Below are 17,162 nucleotides of genomic sequence, written 5' to 3' on the forward strand. Positions count from 1 at the left end.
AATTGTAAGTTATAAGAGGAGACGAAAAAGGGAAAGAACATGTCCGTCACCTGAACATACAGCCTAAACTACAACTTACATGCAATTTGATAACTGGTCAAGCAGCACTGCTCACTAGTTCGTGACTATCATTTACATGTTTTCCAATATTACATGCCAGCTGAGGCCAATTTTCAGCTGGGAACTATAGCAGCTGTCTCTCTTGAAAAGAAAAGGATGTCACTTTAAATTTCTTTGTGGCATGAAAGAAATGTCAGCTCCATCCTGGAAATGTACAGTGATACACATTTTTTCTGACCTGAACACGTTGCATCAATTCATGTTCATGAAAATGTCATTTGTGACATGTTTTTTTTTTTCTGCTTTTTAACCAGTTTCCAACCTAAACCCCTCACTTTTCTAGCTGCTCAATGATCACAGCATAAATTTAACAATAACCTATTTGCTTCGCAAAATACATGATTACCCAGGCTCTATTTTTTTTAGCCGATCTCTGGTCATTGGTGTGTTCGATCAACTTCAGACCCATAGAATTATTAGATGCATCTGATCTTTTAAGAAATATTTCTGGAACTATTTGCTTTTTCTTCCACCATCATCAGCCACTCTCCTCAGAGAGGATAAGCCTGATCGAGGACTAAAAAACTAGTCTCATAATAAGTCACTATCCATCTCTAAACAGTAGGAAAGTAACAAAAAATGTCACATTTCACCAGGCTTTAATTTTCCATCCTAATCTACAAAGAGACTCATCTCTCTATTCTTCACAGATGTATAAAGCCCTCCATACCTCTGATAATCCTTTTATGCTTTCACATTAATATGACTGAATACACAGTACTCATTATTAAACACTGCTTATATAGTGGTGTAAATATATTTTTCAGAACTTACGCAATGGCTCCATTCCTAATGAGCTTACTATAATAAAATCCACTGTTGAATCTACATACAAAATGTATCTAGGAGTCAAACCACACAAGAAAAAACATTAAACCAGGTAGAAGTACAGATGTGAATCAAACTTGTTCCTGGGTTATGAAAATAAGGAATAGCAGTTGTAGGCTATGATTAACTATTTACTCATATAATTCATTGAACTTTTTTGCTAAGCTTTTATAAAATACACAGACAGATACTTATGAATGTTCCATGTTCTACACAAGCGAGTCAGCTGAAAAGCCGATGTGTGAAGTCTAATGGTCCATAATTCCTGTGTAGTGTTTTTTTTTTTTGAATGAATACGCTGGTTATTAAAAGTACATAATGGTATGCTTAACATTGTAAGCATGTTATTCCAAACCAAGAGTAATTCTACCCTCAAACTTTGAATGACACAAACCTCTTTCCCTGTCCAGATCCCACTTGCAGTTGTGGGATGGTTGTACGCAATATGTTTCTTTGTTTGAAAAGTGGTACCCTTATAGGAACCAGTTTATAAATTATCTATGTGCCCTTCTAGGACTGTCTATAGTTAGTGGCAAAAGGTATAGGAAATGGGGTACAAAAGAAACCAGAATAAAAATAAAGAATAATCTTTAAGTCTGAACCATGGCCATAGACTGATATTTAAGAATTTACTGGATACATTAATGCAAACATGTTAACAAATATACTGTTTTTCAACAACAAAAGGGGGAAAAAAGGCTGTCTCCTATTCCCTCTTCTCAAATATAACTACACATACTGTTTTTTAGATTGGCAATCATTTGATCAGAATGATCTTATGTATGGAAAGGTTTTCATCATGGACAGATAAGCAACTTCCTGAAAATGAATACAATCCCTTCTGTACATCATGACCAAGAGGTTGCATGAGATGAAAAGCTACATAGTTGGATGCTACCTGTAATTTCATTACATCAGCAAAGTTGATCTAAAACTGCTTCCAGAGAATTTGGTTTCCCTTGATAATCCACTCACTTCACTTGGGGTAATTGACCTTCCTCCTTAAATATCTACTCTTCGGGTGGTTCAGGGCTAAAGACAGAAGCACGTGATGATTTGCACTGCAGAAGGAATGAAATGAGGCCTCCAACTTGATCAACCTCTTCTCTTATCTCAAGTGTATAGATCGTTTTATGTGCTGCTCTAGCATGGCAAACTAAACAGTCACATTCCATAGCTGCACTACTGGTTGGCTTTATGGCCAGGTGGGGCAGATAAGGGCAAGAAAGATAGTGATTTTTAATCACAAATTACATTTGTCCTGTTCTCAATATAAATCAACAAACTAGGGATGAAAGGCTTCATACATACAGGCTATCCACTTTACTATGCATTATGCATTAGCCATAGTGTCATGGGGAAAATCCCAATTGTTGGTTTCATCAGGAAAGCTTAACAACATACTGTTAAGCAGGAATATTTGAAAACTAACCTTAAAAATATAGGAATCAGAATTTCTACATGCAGTATTTTTATTTGTCGTGGATTATCTTTATTGAGAGATCTAGAATCTCAATGTTAAATACAAATTCATGCTTGTTTATTTGCAGCATATGTTTTGTGGCTATAGTACATGACACACACTGTGCGTTCCTCACATAAAACAGATGCTGCAAGGAAACAGAAAGGCATGAATTTATCTTTAGTGTTATGAATACTGGACTAGCAGGGCAATACTAGATGGAGAATAAAAATATTTGTAATTTTCACTAGCAGTGCCAATTGAAAACTATTTATATCATAAACTGTGATATAAGATGGTCCCAACTTTAACAAGTCTTTAATTTCAATTAGTGTAAGTCTATTTTAAACTATTTAACTTGACTCCTTAGGACTTTTATATATTGACTGTGCATTAATATTTAATCCTTTATTTTTGCAGGAATTTACAGTGCAATAAACTCTAAATCCAATGCATTAATTTAAAACAATTATGATCTGTTGGTCATATTTAACCTACCAGATTTTTATAGTCATTTTTAGATATCTTCTGAGAGTAGACACACTGTCCAATACTTTCCTATGTTATCATTAATGCTTTTATTACATACATTTCACTAGCATTGATGTGGTTATCCTTGAATGTTTATTTTTAACCTCTTTTGCATTCAGGGTGAAACTCGTTCTGCTGTTCTAAAAGGCTTATAATTTATCTGGATTGTCACGTCTTATCACAGTGTCAGGCAAACTACTGGGGTCAGTGACATTTTTATTGCTATTAGCCAGCAGTAGCATGATCTAAGCTGAAGTCTTTTCTTGTTTACAGATGGGACAGTGTGAACCAATGGTCACATCTCATCACTGCTGGCCTCTTGAAAGACAAATAAGGGTGAAAAATGCTTATGTTTTCATCTTTTCATGAGCTGATTGATCAGCTGAAGGAGTTGAAGGATTCCTAACAACAGTCCATCTAACTTTGGTTGATTCATCAAATCATGACAGGCTTTTCCAAGTGAAAGTAGAGACAGTTTATCTCTTCTTTGTAAAAGTTCTTCCTGTGAGCTTGGCAGGGAGTATCATTACATTTCTTTTCTGAAGGCTTATATGAATTATAACATGTGATGATTCACCAAAGCTTTCTATGTATACTTAAAGATCTTTCTTTCCCTTGATTGGCATCAGTCTAACTTGAAGAAACTTTCTGTGTGAGAGGGAGGGTGAAAAAAATTATATTCCTTAAAATAAGAATGTGTCATTTAAATAGTTGTGACCCATTGATTTTTAAGTGCTATTATCACTAAAAGTCAGTTTATCAGAAACAAGATGTTTCTTCCTGTGCATTCTTTAGCCAACAAATACACTCCTTTTGTATTTTGAACAAGCATTGCCTTTTTCTGACTAACAAAACTCCGCATTAGCTACTGCACATGCTGAATGTGAGCACCATACCTCAGTGAAGCGTGTGAGGCTCCAAGTGTGGGACTCATGGGAAGGATGGAATGATTTTGTGTATCCCTAAATGGATGCTATTAATGTGTAACTTACATGAGATAAAATACTAAGAGACGTTTCAAGATGACAAGATGTTCTCAATTACAAAATATTTCCATTATTATTATTTGCTATTTTTTAAGGATCCCATCCTGATAGTTTATATGTAGTACCAGTGGATTTCTGAGCAGCTCATCTCTCTTTGGTTCAGCACCTCACAAGATTGGGTATTAACAGCTGAATGTTATGACAGTCTATGCGTATCCTCAGCACAGGAATCCCATGGTTTCCAAGAACAGGAAGCAAAAATGAGACGAGATTTTTTTTTTTTTTTATGCTCTGTGAATTTATGAGAATGGATTTGCTCAGGAAAGAAATCCAGTGTAACCTGAGTAAAGAGCTGAGGAGTGTAGAGGTTAATATAGTTTAAAAGATTTATTTTCTTTTATTCCTCATTCTGTTAATCATTCTACTAAATATTTTCATACTACTAAGATAAAAACAAATAAACAAATAAACAATTAATTAGTAAGTAAGAGAGCAGATTTAAATCTCAAAAGTCTTCACTATCTCAAAATCTGAAATTCCTGTCCTGGAATTCAGAATAAATGCATTTCAAAACTCTGGAATTCCTCTCCTAAATATTCAGTAAGAGTATTTGTGAAAAAAACCCCAAAACTACTGTGGAAATAGAATAAGCATGATCAAAGTAGATGATACAATTCATTTGTCATCCTCATGAATAAATTGGTTTTAAAAATCTAGTTATTATATGCAATATATTAACTTTGGAGAAGAACAGAAATGAAGTGTGCATTTTACATACATATATTGGTGTTAAGTAAAAATAATACGTTATTAAATTTCAGCAATGGAGTTGAATCTTTAAGCTTCTGAAGAAACAAAATGAAATACAGCCATCTCTCAAAGTTGCTTATGATATCATAATCCTGTGCAATCTATCCATACATAGCATAACAATAAAAGTGAACTTTGATTTTTGTGATCACATCATACTTGTTTATTTAAAGGTCAACTATTTTTTTTAGAAATAAATCCATTAAAAGACTGTGACATAAGAATGTAAATTACAATGTGTCTAAATCTGAAGTTTTATTTAAACATCAAATGACATTGAAGATGTGACTAAAACCTAAATCAGATTCATCAGTATTCTTCTAGAAAATCAAGATCAGAGAGTGAGTGTGGGTTTTGGAGCTGCCTGATACATTTGAGCTTGAAAATTTAGAAACATCATGAGACTGTCTTTTAAAAAAAATATGGTATTTTCTGATATTTTTATCTAGATAGATATCCCCAAGGCAAGACATTATTATGTATTAAACACATAAAGACTATTAAACACATGAAGAGGGAGAAAAAAACGGGCATCACCTTTTAAAAACCCTGTCAATGTATCATTTTTAACATCTCAAGTTGCCATTGATCCTTCTCTGTTGAATTTGGGAATAAGCCAGCAAAATACCCATTGAGGGCCACAGTGCAGGAGCAAAATAGCACAGAATCATTAAAGCACTTGCTAGTTTTATTTGTCACCTCAAAATCTGCTTCATTTAATCTCCTTGTGATGAGAGGAATCTGACACACAGTTATATGATAAATTCTCACCACCACTCACCTGAAAAATAATATCATAGAATGCCAGGTGGGAAGGGACCTCAAGGACTATCCTGTCCATACCACAGGACACTAGCATGTCAACTGGTTTAGGTTCTCAGTCCCGTGTGTCATATGCCTGATTGTCACATTGGGGCTAACCAGGGAAGTACCCAGTGGGGTTACAGCACTGGCAGTTTTTTACCCCCCTCTGTCTGTTGCAGAGCTGAGCTTGCTTGCAAATCCTCCATCTAAGCTAAGCATGAGAGAGAAGAGGCAAAAAGATTTTACCAAGGGTTATACAGTTCTGTCAGGTATGGAAATCACTCCCCCAAGTAAGAGTCATCCTTGATGGAAATCATAACAGGAGATGATTAACTGCCAACACAGATTTGTCAAGAAAAAGTCACATAAAACCAATCTTACTTTCTTCTATAATTAATACAGAGGACAATTAAGTAGACAACTAGTAGACATATGAGGTCGGACACAACAAATCGAGACTAACCCTATAGCTTGGGAAGCAAGAGTGGGAGGAGAGACACAAAGAGATAGTTATAGAATGTGTTCTAACTTGTCACAGTGAGAAACAGCTCAACTCGATCATTTCACTCAGTACCAGTCAATATGTGTTCAAATACCGACTTTTTCTTACCCTCAACTGGAAAATGTCAGTGTGCACCAGCCCACAATGCTTTGTCTGTGAAGCAGTTTTTAGTTAATAACAACATCACTGTGCTTGAGCACCCACCTTATTCACAGACCTTCTTCCCTGCAATTTCTTCCTCTTCCCAAAGCTCAAGATGGTGTTCAAAGGAACCCACTTGATATTGGTAGAAGATGTTAAAGGAAACCCTCAATGGTTGTTCAGAAAATGACCTGTGGAATTGCTTTGAACATTGGCGGCATCACATGCAGCTGTATGTCACCTCAGAAGGACACTATTTTGAGAGTGATTGTAGTTGATTTTCCTCATTTGTTAAATAAAAATAATTACAAGGCACAGTTTTATTTTTTTTTGTCTCAGACCTAATAAGGCTCTCAAACTGTATTACAGAATGTGCATTTAAACAAGTTAATCAAAATAATCCAAAATAAACTTTTCAGAAGGGTGCAAATCCACGTTGTAAAGCTGTCCGCAAAAATTTTCTCTTTTGTGTGGGTTTTACCACAAATTTTCATCTACAATTCAGTTGCTATAAGAGGGAATAGTTTAATTAATTGCTTGGATGTTATCATTGGTTGTTCTATATGTGTTGTACAAATATGAGCTTGAGAAACTCAAATGCTCTGAGATAACATACAGTGCCATTTAAAATGTGAAATTCTATTTATAGGCAAGAAAATTATTTTCATACATGTGAGATGGTGAATGAATAAATTGCTTGCAATACCATCAAAAGAATTTGTGGGTCATGTTGTTATCAGAAACTGAAATTAAGCTATCTGTGTCTTACTGTTGCAAACAATCAAATAGCTTATTTGTATGTTTGAACAGAACAGCTGAAGTAAAAGAAGATAAATAATCTTATATTGTCTTCATGGCTTCAAGAACCTCAACCAGAATAATATTCTTAGTTTTGACCATTATATTTTACAAATGATGTGACCAGCTGAGAAAAGATAAGATAAAAGTAATGCTCAGATGTCTAAAAGCAATGGAGTCCTGCAAGGGAAGTTTTAGAATACTGAGGTTATTTAGGCCGAAGAAAATAAGATCTAGAAAATAGAGGATAATATATGAAAGATGCATAAAAAAAACCAGAAAGAAAGGGAATAAAAAATTCTGCATGTCCACAAATATGGAGAACTATTTTACTTAAAGCAGCAATGAGTGAAAGTTATGAAAAATTTTCTAGCAATAAATACATGTGAAACACTGAAATAGATCACTTTTAAAGAATCCAGAAAGGAAAGATTTTAATAAGAACTTAAACAGATATGTTTCAACAGTGGCAGAAATACATTTGGCCTTGGGACTGTGATATTACTTAAATAGAAATACTTTCCAGAAGTTTACATATGGATTAGAAAAAGTATATTAAACAATAATGTTTGATGTAACTTTCCGAGCAGAGTCATGGTATCAAAAATCTCAAGCATTTGAAGATAGAGTTTGACTTATCTGTGAAAGAGACGTTCATACTCTTGTTTTTGTAGTATGTGCTGTGTTTTTCAGGCAGGTGATGGAGGCAGATGTGCAAAACTTGGCTTTGATACCTGTTTTCAGTCAGCTTCACCTGAAGCCTATTGAAGACAATGGAAAAATTCAGACTTCAGTCAGGTTTTATCAAGCCTCAATGAGTACTTTACACTCAAGCAGCTCAATTGAAGTGAGTGTATCAATTTGAAGAGTGTAGGACTATTCACTCAAAATATGAGTGGTAGTATTTGGCCTTCAATGATTACCTGAAGATCACTTCAGTTTTACATCATGAATGAATATAAAATAAGTGAAAGATGGACTTCAGACTAAGAGTTTCAATTGAGTTTGAAAGTGTATTAACCACATCTCAGTGTCTTTCAAAGGAACTGAAACTTTATTACCTTAACTATCTTTGAGCAACATGTCACCCAAGCAGTGTAAGGGTTGTGATTTAAGATATTTAAGATACAGGATGGGTGCAGTTCTCCCTTTCCTTACTTTGGGATCTGCAGACACAAAAAGTCCAGTTTAATTCTATTTCAAGTGCATCAAGTTAGTTCAAAGTAATTTCTATATTTAATTCAGAAAGGACACATTTCCTGAAAAAAATAAGAATCTCAGTGGTAAAGTGCAAAGATCCCAAAGCATCAACAAAGAGTTTTAGAAAATTCCAGGGGTCTTCTATAGCATAATACTCTGCCTTGAAATCTGTTCAGAACACTTTCTTAATTTTAAAATTGGTTTTCACTTGCACTTCTTGATTTGAATTTTATTTTCTAAGTATAGCTGGTTAATTCTCATAGTTCAAGATTTATCTTAAACCATATAGGAATATTTTATTTAGAGTTACTTGAAATTTGATTTAATAAACATTTCCAGCATTTTTACATATATTTTATATTTAAACTAAGATGTATAGAATGTCATCCTCCCATATGATATGTCCAAACAATTTCTTTGTAGTGCTTTGAAACTCTCCATAGAGACTGTGCACCAACAAGGTGCATCGTAAGTCTTATTCTTGATTAGGAATTATTCATTTGTGGTGTTATTTAACACCACTAATATAAAGTGAACCCTTTGACTACACAACATATGTTTTATGGTGTTTTATTTCACACGGCCTTTGATATAATCTCTTTAAGTCAATGCCTTTCGCAGCTGAAGCACATTTGGTGTGCTCCTGGACAGCATCTTCTGGTCTGGCTTCATGCATAAGGAATTCACTTTGTCCACTCTGAAATCACTCTGTGATGTGAATAGATGTGAGAAGAATTAGAAATTCTCTTCAAAAGTGCATGTTTGGTGTGAAATAAACATTAAAATACAAACACACTATGAAAGGCAATTCCCAAGTGTGATGTTTTTGTTAAGCAAGAGAAAAATATCTGAAAAAATATCCAAGAGAAATTACCAACGAGATTTCTGTTTTCATTTATTCAGTTATGAAATAACTTAGAGTAAAGGGGGCTAACTGTGTTGCAGCGTAGAACAATGAGGCCATTTTCAGTTGAAAACAAGGATGAGTGATAGTTGTAGATACAAGCTAATGTGTAAATCTACAATGTGTACAGGGAAGGTAATTAATGCAGCCTAGGCTGTGATCAGTGGCACAAGACCAACTGAATACGAATCATCAGCTGTGCCTCCCAGTAGTCAAGAGGTCTGCTTATGTTGAAGAGCTTCAGTGAAAGGCCTCGAAGATGATTAGGTGATTTGGAGAATTTAACATATGAAGAGATGCTGAGAAGACCTGTGACGGTCAGCATCAACAAGAGCAATCTCAGGAGGGACTGTGGATCTTATCAGTTTGTATAAACACCTGACTGGGGCTGGGGATAAGAAGATGATAGAGCCAAAGTCTTACTGGTGCCCATTGTTAGTACAGGCAGCTATGGGCATGAACTGAAATATGGAAAATTACATTTAAACACAAGATATTTTCTTTTTCCCCCCCGTAAGGGTGATTTAACATTGTAACAAGTTGCTTAGAGTTGTGCAGTCTCCATCCTTAGAGATATTCAAAACCTGAATGCACATGGCTCTGAGCAACCTCCTGTAGCTGATGTTGCTTTGAACAGGGGAGTGAAATAGACAGTCTTCAGAGGCCACTTCCAACACCATTCTGAGATTTTGTGCTTCACTAAGTGCTTTGTATGTGTCACTAATTTTCCTTTGTGTGAAAGGGAAAAAAATTGCATGTGTTTGCATTCTTACAGAGCAAAATGTCCAGGAATTGTAACTTTTGTCTAAGAGTAACTGAGATTCAAAACACCTGAGAGTCTATTTTCCAGGTAAATGATCTACCGTGTAGATACTTTAGCTCACATTGCAGTGTGATATGTCTCTGTTAAAAGTTTACTCTGCAATGTGTTGTAGTTGAAAGCATTAACTTTCAGCCTTTTAATGTGTTGCTTTTGAATTTGCAGTGATGATAACGCTTTTAAAAACTGTCTTTTTCTTGTTTGAAGTGATCTAAAATTTATTATTTATTTGCATTTGCCATGTTTATTAATTAACAATGTAGTCTTCCAATGGTCAGGGAAATTCTGTCTCTAACAACTGTTATTATTTCTGTTGTTCATGTATTTTCTTTAGCCTTCAGTATAGCAGCCTATAACTTCTACTGTAAGAGTACCTACTTTATACTACTACATAACTGCAGTGGGTAAAAGATGTCTTTTCTTAAATGGATTATATACACACACTGTCATTCTAAACATAATCTCTTGCTCCGTGCACTTGTTTTCTGAGTAGCATTTCTCCCTCAAAAGTCGCCTGAAAAGCCTATCACAAAAACCACCAGCAAAGACAACAAAGAAAAGTTTGAGTATTTTAATGAAACACTAGGGCACATTCGAATGGGTTTTAGAAATCTTACACTGTAACTATTGATCATTACATTTTGCTTTTTGCACTGCAAGATTTAATAAGTCAGGTACCAAAAACCAGTTGTACAAGTATTCACAGTAGGTGATAGAAAGAGGTCTAACCTTGACTGAAGTAAATTACTTAGAAGACTCACCAATACACTTACTAATATGAGCCCTACAAGCTATCCACAGAATGTTCTGAAAACTGCTTTTAATGGTGCACTTGTATGTGATCTATTATTGTTGGATGAAGCCTAGAGGATTTGAAAGCATACATTGTTTGTTTAGGTATCTGAGCAGTCCTGCCTAATGTGAGGCAGATTCTTACTCGGCCATTGTGAAAAAAAATGCTTGCAGATATAGCATTTTATAAAGACCTTTTTTTGTTTTAAAACAATAATATGGAATCGCTGAAGAGATACCAAGACCGCATTTCAAGGGAGAAAACAGCAAACTTTTAAGCAGATTCTTTACTATAAACTTATTCCTAATACATGTTAATTTGGACAAAGGATGATTTGACACTTTTATTATTTTAACAAGATGCTCTACATCTTATTTTTAATTTTCACGGCTGTTACTTTTGTACCTCACGTAAACATTTAACCTTTCAGAAAATATTACTATTCAGAGACTATAAAACTAGAAATAAAGCCATGAGCTTGCCCCTGAAAAGGGAATCCAACCACGTTGCGTGTATTACTAATTTGACCTACAAGTATGGTTGCCTGCCTATCACTTACTCTACTCTTTGTCTCTTGATCGTTTTCCTGGAGGTGGAGAATTACACTGGGAGCGTGGCTGCGTTTTCCTCAGCCTTCCTTCTCTTGTTCTGTCAGGCTGGCAAGGTGGCTGCCTGACACAGGCTGCCAAGTACACTGGGAAGAAGCCAGCCGTTCTTCTCTGGAACTCCACTTCAATTAGCTCCTTTAGGGACTGGAAAACAGCCTATTGCCTCATCTTGAAAAACAAAAGTCAATGACATTGCAGATCAATTAAAGAGCCAATTAAAATAAGTGCTGTGTATTACCAGCAAACCACTGCGAAACAACCCCTAGACCTATTTCTTTTCTTATTTTATATGCTTTTCAAGACTAAAAGAAAATCACAGAAGCATTCTGTTGCATTTAGTTATTTTGAGACATAGTTTTTGTTCTTGTAAAACTGAATTTGGAATTAGGGGTGGACCTGACACACTCTTCATTCTCTGAGGCTGTCAACCACTGGTCAGTTAGAGACTAAAAGACAAGAAAAGAAGGCCACCTTAAATTGTCAATATCGATCCTCTTTCCATTTAAAACTATTACCAATTGTCCTGTTGCCACAGGCCCTACCAAAATGTCTGTCTCTGTCTTTCTTATAAGCCCCCTTTATGGACCAGAAGGCTGCAGTAAGGTCTTCCCAGACCCTTCTCTTCACTAGGCTGAACAACCCCAACTTTCAAGGCATTTCTTCACAGGAGAGGTGATCCATCCCTCTGATCATTTTTGTGGCCCTCCCCTGTACCCACTCCAAGAGCTCCAAATCTTTCCTCTGCTGAGACCCCCACAGTCAGACACGGTATTCCAGATAGAATCTTACCAAAGCAAAGCAGACCAGACAGGCAGAATATCCTCCCTCAACCTGCTGGCCACACTCTTTTTGATACAGTCCAGGATACGGTTGGCCCTCTGAGCTGCGAGCACATCAGCTTCACCCACCACCACCTCCAAGTCCTTCTCGGCAGGGCTGTTCTCAACCCATTCATCACACATCCTGTGCTTATAACAGGCATTGTCCTGTCCCAGGTGCCACTACCTGATACTCTTTTGTATGGAGATGGTTTTCCATGGCTTCAAACTTTATGTGAATGTAGAAAACACACAGAGAACAACACAGTGCCATACTGATAGCCTTTTATTGTGATAAATTTGATATAACCACTTTGCTATATTTTACTTCAGGCAAACCTGAAAAGTCACAGTGTGCATATATAAGATTTACTGTGACGTCCTGTACCTGAATCTTCAACAGATATTTACTTGTCCATAAGTCTACCTGAAACATTTTCATCGCTTTGTGCTGTTAATTCTATGAAATTGTAATACTTCTTAATTCTGGGGAAGTATGATAATCACTGCGGTATTCAATGGTGTTCACTAGACATGAAAATAAGCAAAAAGTATGAGTCAAATCCTCAGCTGACTGCTTTGACAAAGAGACACATGTTTCTGATTTACTCTTTGTTTTTCCTACTAATTATATATGAATATATAATTTATGTTTGAGTTAATGAGAATATAAATTGTTGCGTATTGTATCTGTCACTACTTACATAATTATATATAATTATGTAAATATCTATACTGTCCTATGCAAAGAGCTATACTTATAATCACACATACTACGCATGTTGCTTTCCTATATTCTACCTATAGTGTTTGTGTTGTGCTATGCTAAATGTGTCTGCTACTTGACTGAGGAACACTGGGTATAGTGAAAAATGACAGTTAAATTCTAATGCAGAAGCTCAGAGAATGAAAAGTGCCACTTTTGACACTCCAATAAAATGCGTACAATTTAATAAATTATAGAACACCAGTTTGAGCTCTATCTAACATTTGTATCACTGCATTAAATAGTCTTATTCTTTGTGATCATGCACACTCAAGAAGACTGGGCTATCATGTAAAGGAAAAAGTAAACCAGGCTGGTTATGTCACAGATAGACTGTTTTTCAGATGGGATGTAAAAAAAGACCTCATTTTATAGATTTAAAAACTCTATGGCACTTTATGTGATGCAGGTTCATGGAAAAATACCAAAACTGAACAAATAAATACTATAGATCTCATTTCTCTGAAACCATCTCTTCACATTGCAGCTTCTAATTAAAAAGAAAACCTTTTCAAGGCACATTAAGGTGCCTTGAAAGTTGTATCCTTTGAATGAAAGTGATAAAAATCTTGTATGTTTTCTACCTCATACAACTCTGTTGGTTTAGTTTAAATATAGTAATCAATATTTAAAACTTGGATATTCTTTGGTTAAACATATCATGCGATAGCAACCGACTGCTGTTGCTGAAATTGTTCTCCTTTAGTTTGGCAAATACCATTTTTGGGTTTTTCATTGTGAAAAAAAAACAGTGTAGTTGAGGTATACTTGACTTCTTGCCATTAGAAATATCAGTCATGTCATCTATGTCAGCATTAAGAGCTCACTAGAGAGACTGCTAGACATGTACTTTACTGATATTTATTGGTAAAACAAAAAATTCAGGCACAGTGAAGACAAGTATGTCTGCTGTCATCTGTCTCAGAGCAGATAGTACAATAGTGCTTTTGAACCTCAAAGGTGTATTAGCAGGTGAAGAAAGGCTGCACAGAAGTGAGGAGGATCCCTAATTAACTCTGTGGCCACAGGAACTTCTCAGATCAAATAGGTTACTGCAAACACTATGCAAGTTAAGTTACTAAACTAGTAGATCTTCCTAGCCAGCTGGGGTTGTTTTCCTGCACTGGACCTCAGAGACATCTTCTGATTCAGTCCATGATGGCATAGTTTTAACCACAGTCCAACTTCTAGAGAATATGTTCTACTAAATGCAGTGGTTCAGCAATGAAACAGATTGGATTTGAGCCTTAACCGACTCCTTGGCCCCAAGCTGTCAAAGCACTGATATACAAACATATGTAATCAAAGCTAACAAATGGGACAATCAGGGAGAATATGGGGGCTTATAAACAAATATTAGCGAAGCTTCTGAAGAAAACACTACCCATGAATAGGTAACACATAATATTTTAAGAAAGAAATATAAAGTTGCCTAAGAGAATTGTACAGAAGTTGCAGAATTTGCCCTCAAATGCATATGTATTAAGTATTATATGAACTCTATGAATTCAACATTTTTCCCCCATACTGTCATATTTTTTAGTAAATGGAATGGATAGTGTTTATTAATGAGCAGCCATATCAAGGTTTTGTTTCCCCCATATGGCCCCAGACTTTATTTGTTATGGGAAAGTTAAATCTGTTCTAAAGGCAAAATTACTAACCTTCTCATGGTCTAAGCCACTCTCCAAAGAAATATCTGCTTTACAGATAGAGAGTTTGGCACAACCCTGTGAAGTTTTTAATCCATTGTCTGGTTTAAGATGGTCTTGAGAAGACTTCTCCTCTGGAATAAAAGTGCTATTTTGGTGTCAATTTTATATGACAAATTACCAAGCCAAGGAAAAGAGCATGTACAGTTTTCATAATGAAACATGTAAAAGAGGAATAATCTGGAAAAGTACACGAGGTTGTTCCCTCAGGGACATTCTTCTCAGGGAATGAAGAAAGTGTCAGGCAGATTTGAAAAAAAAGGAAATACAATCCATCTTGCCATTGATTTGTATTTATCCTTATTTAATTCTGAGCATAATTTAAAATTAAATCCATCTACCCTCTACTGCTACAACTAAAAATCCAGTTGTTTGCAGCATGCAGAATTATTCTATTTACAGATACTTTGTTTATGATTAAGCAGAAATTGCAATACAGTGAACTAGGTATATTCATTAATAATGCACATCGATGGAGCCAATAATCCCAGCCCACGGATTTTAATGGCCTCAAACTCCCTCACTGTATATGTGCAGATATTTTGCTTCCAAACAGGGTTTTTTTTTTACCTCACTTCCTACTCAACCCTATAATTGGCTACTCAATTCCTAATTAATATTAATGACTCAGTTTACCCTGGGGAAAATATTCAACAAAGCAAAAGCTACTGATTGCACATGGCTCATTAACGCCACATTACTTTAAATATTTGAAAGAATACTTCAAACCCATAAATAACTCATTAAAGTAGCTACATCACCTTCCTCCTTCAGTGTTTCTATATTCTATACAAAAGCTGTCTCCTGTGTGTGTAGGAATGTATATAATCTGGTGCCTTAGCCACCATCAAAGCACACTCATAAAATTTGGGGTTTTATACTGTATATTTGAGAACTAAAGTAACAGCTATAGATTAAAATAGCCATAAGCTGGAAGGAAGGATAGATTTGTGAAATAAATTTAAAAGGAATAAGTGAAATATCTTATTTGTGCATGTTGTCTTCAATAAATAGCAGGTTCAATGAACATCTACTGCCAAATCCACAATTTAACCTGCATTACTCAGTACTAAGTATGCTAACAGACATGAAAATAAGCAAAATCTTTAAATTCAGCAATCTTAACTTCCCTGGAAGCCCTGAGTTAGAGAAGTTTTTAAAGAGAAATTATGGAAAACATGCTTCAAAACAAGATCCACAGATGCCAGCGTGAAGGTTGCCTGTGCAACTAAGCAGAAAATGCTAAAAAGACTCCCACAACTCATATGTGTTTGTATGTTCTTTGGTACTTAGCTACTCTTAGATATCAATATCAGACATCTGTGTATACAATGTTAAGCATCTCCAGAGGTTCTATGTCCCAGTCAAGCCCAATTTTCACAGACCTAGAGGATGAATTTTTTGGCAGTGTTTGTGCCAAGGGCACAGAGGACCTGTATTCAGACCTGCCCACTGCCTAGTTTGTAACAGAGACAGGGACTCTGACCCTGACACAAACACTTGGGTGGTTTGAGTCTTACCCAGGGGTGTGAATTTACCTGTTTTCAGAACACAGCCCTGAGGCAGTGTAGGAAGAGAGGTGTGATCTAAAAAAACCCCCATGGCTGGTGAATAGTGGGAATCAGATATGTGAGGTCTCACACTAAGGTCAAGGCAAAAAATATCACCGTCTTGGAAAATGTTTTCGTCCCAAAGGAAAGTGTGCTTGGAGAAGGTAAAGGTGGTGGAAATAAGTACAGGCAAGCATGGCCCAAATTATTTTAGACTGTCGACTGAAGCCAAGGGGCGGCTGGGATTACAGTGATTTTAAACACGAATCTATAGGAAGTATACTGCACCCATAAAATACTTCATCATTAGCTTGGCTGGTATCAGCCCAGCCGCCTGGGACAGCGGGTGAGCAACACCCACACAGAATCTCAGAATGTCAATGTGGTGTCTGCTCGGCTCTCCTCTGCTCAGCTCAGGGTCATCCCTGGAAATAAAGCTCCCTGTTTGAATCACAGAACTGATTACTTCTACATTGCTGGACAGAGAAAGGAGCAGAATGCTCAATTGCTTCTGGAGTCTCAGGAGGAGCAGAGACTCACTAATATCCCTCTGTCCCTGCGAGAGTGACAGGCCGCTTTATAAGCTTCAACACTGATTAGCTGCTATGGGTGTTTTCTTCCTCTCTGTGTGAACATAAGCACTGTCTGGTTCCAAGCAAGGAACTGAAGAATTACATCTACTTACTAGCAGTATATATTTCATATCACTCCCAGGAAAGGCTTTAATTTGCAATGCACAAGCAATTATTTTAGTCAAGTGGCCTTATTATGATTATTATTTGTTGTATACCATTCTTGGCACATTTATGCTGAGATGTGGGCCTGCCTAAATTACATTGCAGTACATGGGATCACTCTGCACCCAGAGAGGAAAGTCCTTTTTCTTTTTGATGAGCTGTTTGGATATTTGTGAACAATTAGTTATAGCTTTCTACATTTTCTGACTTTAGTCTGCAGACAAGCTTCTGGTTTTATCAATAAAGATTAGGCACTTTACTGTAACAAATTA

Source organism: Cuculus canorus, chromosome 2 (assembly GCF_017976375.1).
Source record: "Cuculus canorus isolate bCucCan1 chromosome 2, bCucCan1.pri, whole genome shotgun sequence".
NCBI lineage: Eukaryota > Metazoa > Chordata > Aves > Cuculiformes > Cuculidae > Cuculus > Cuculus canorus.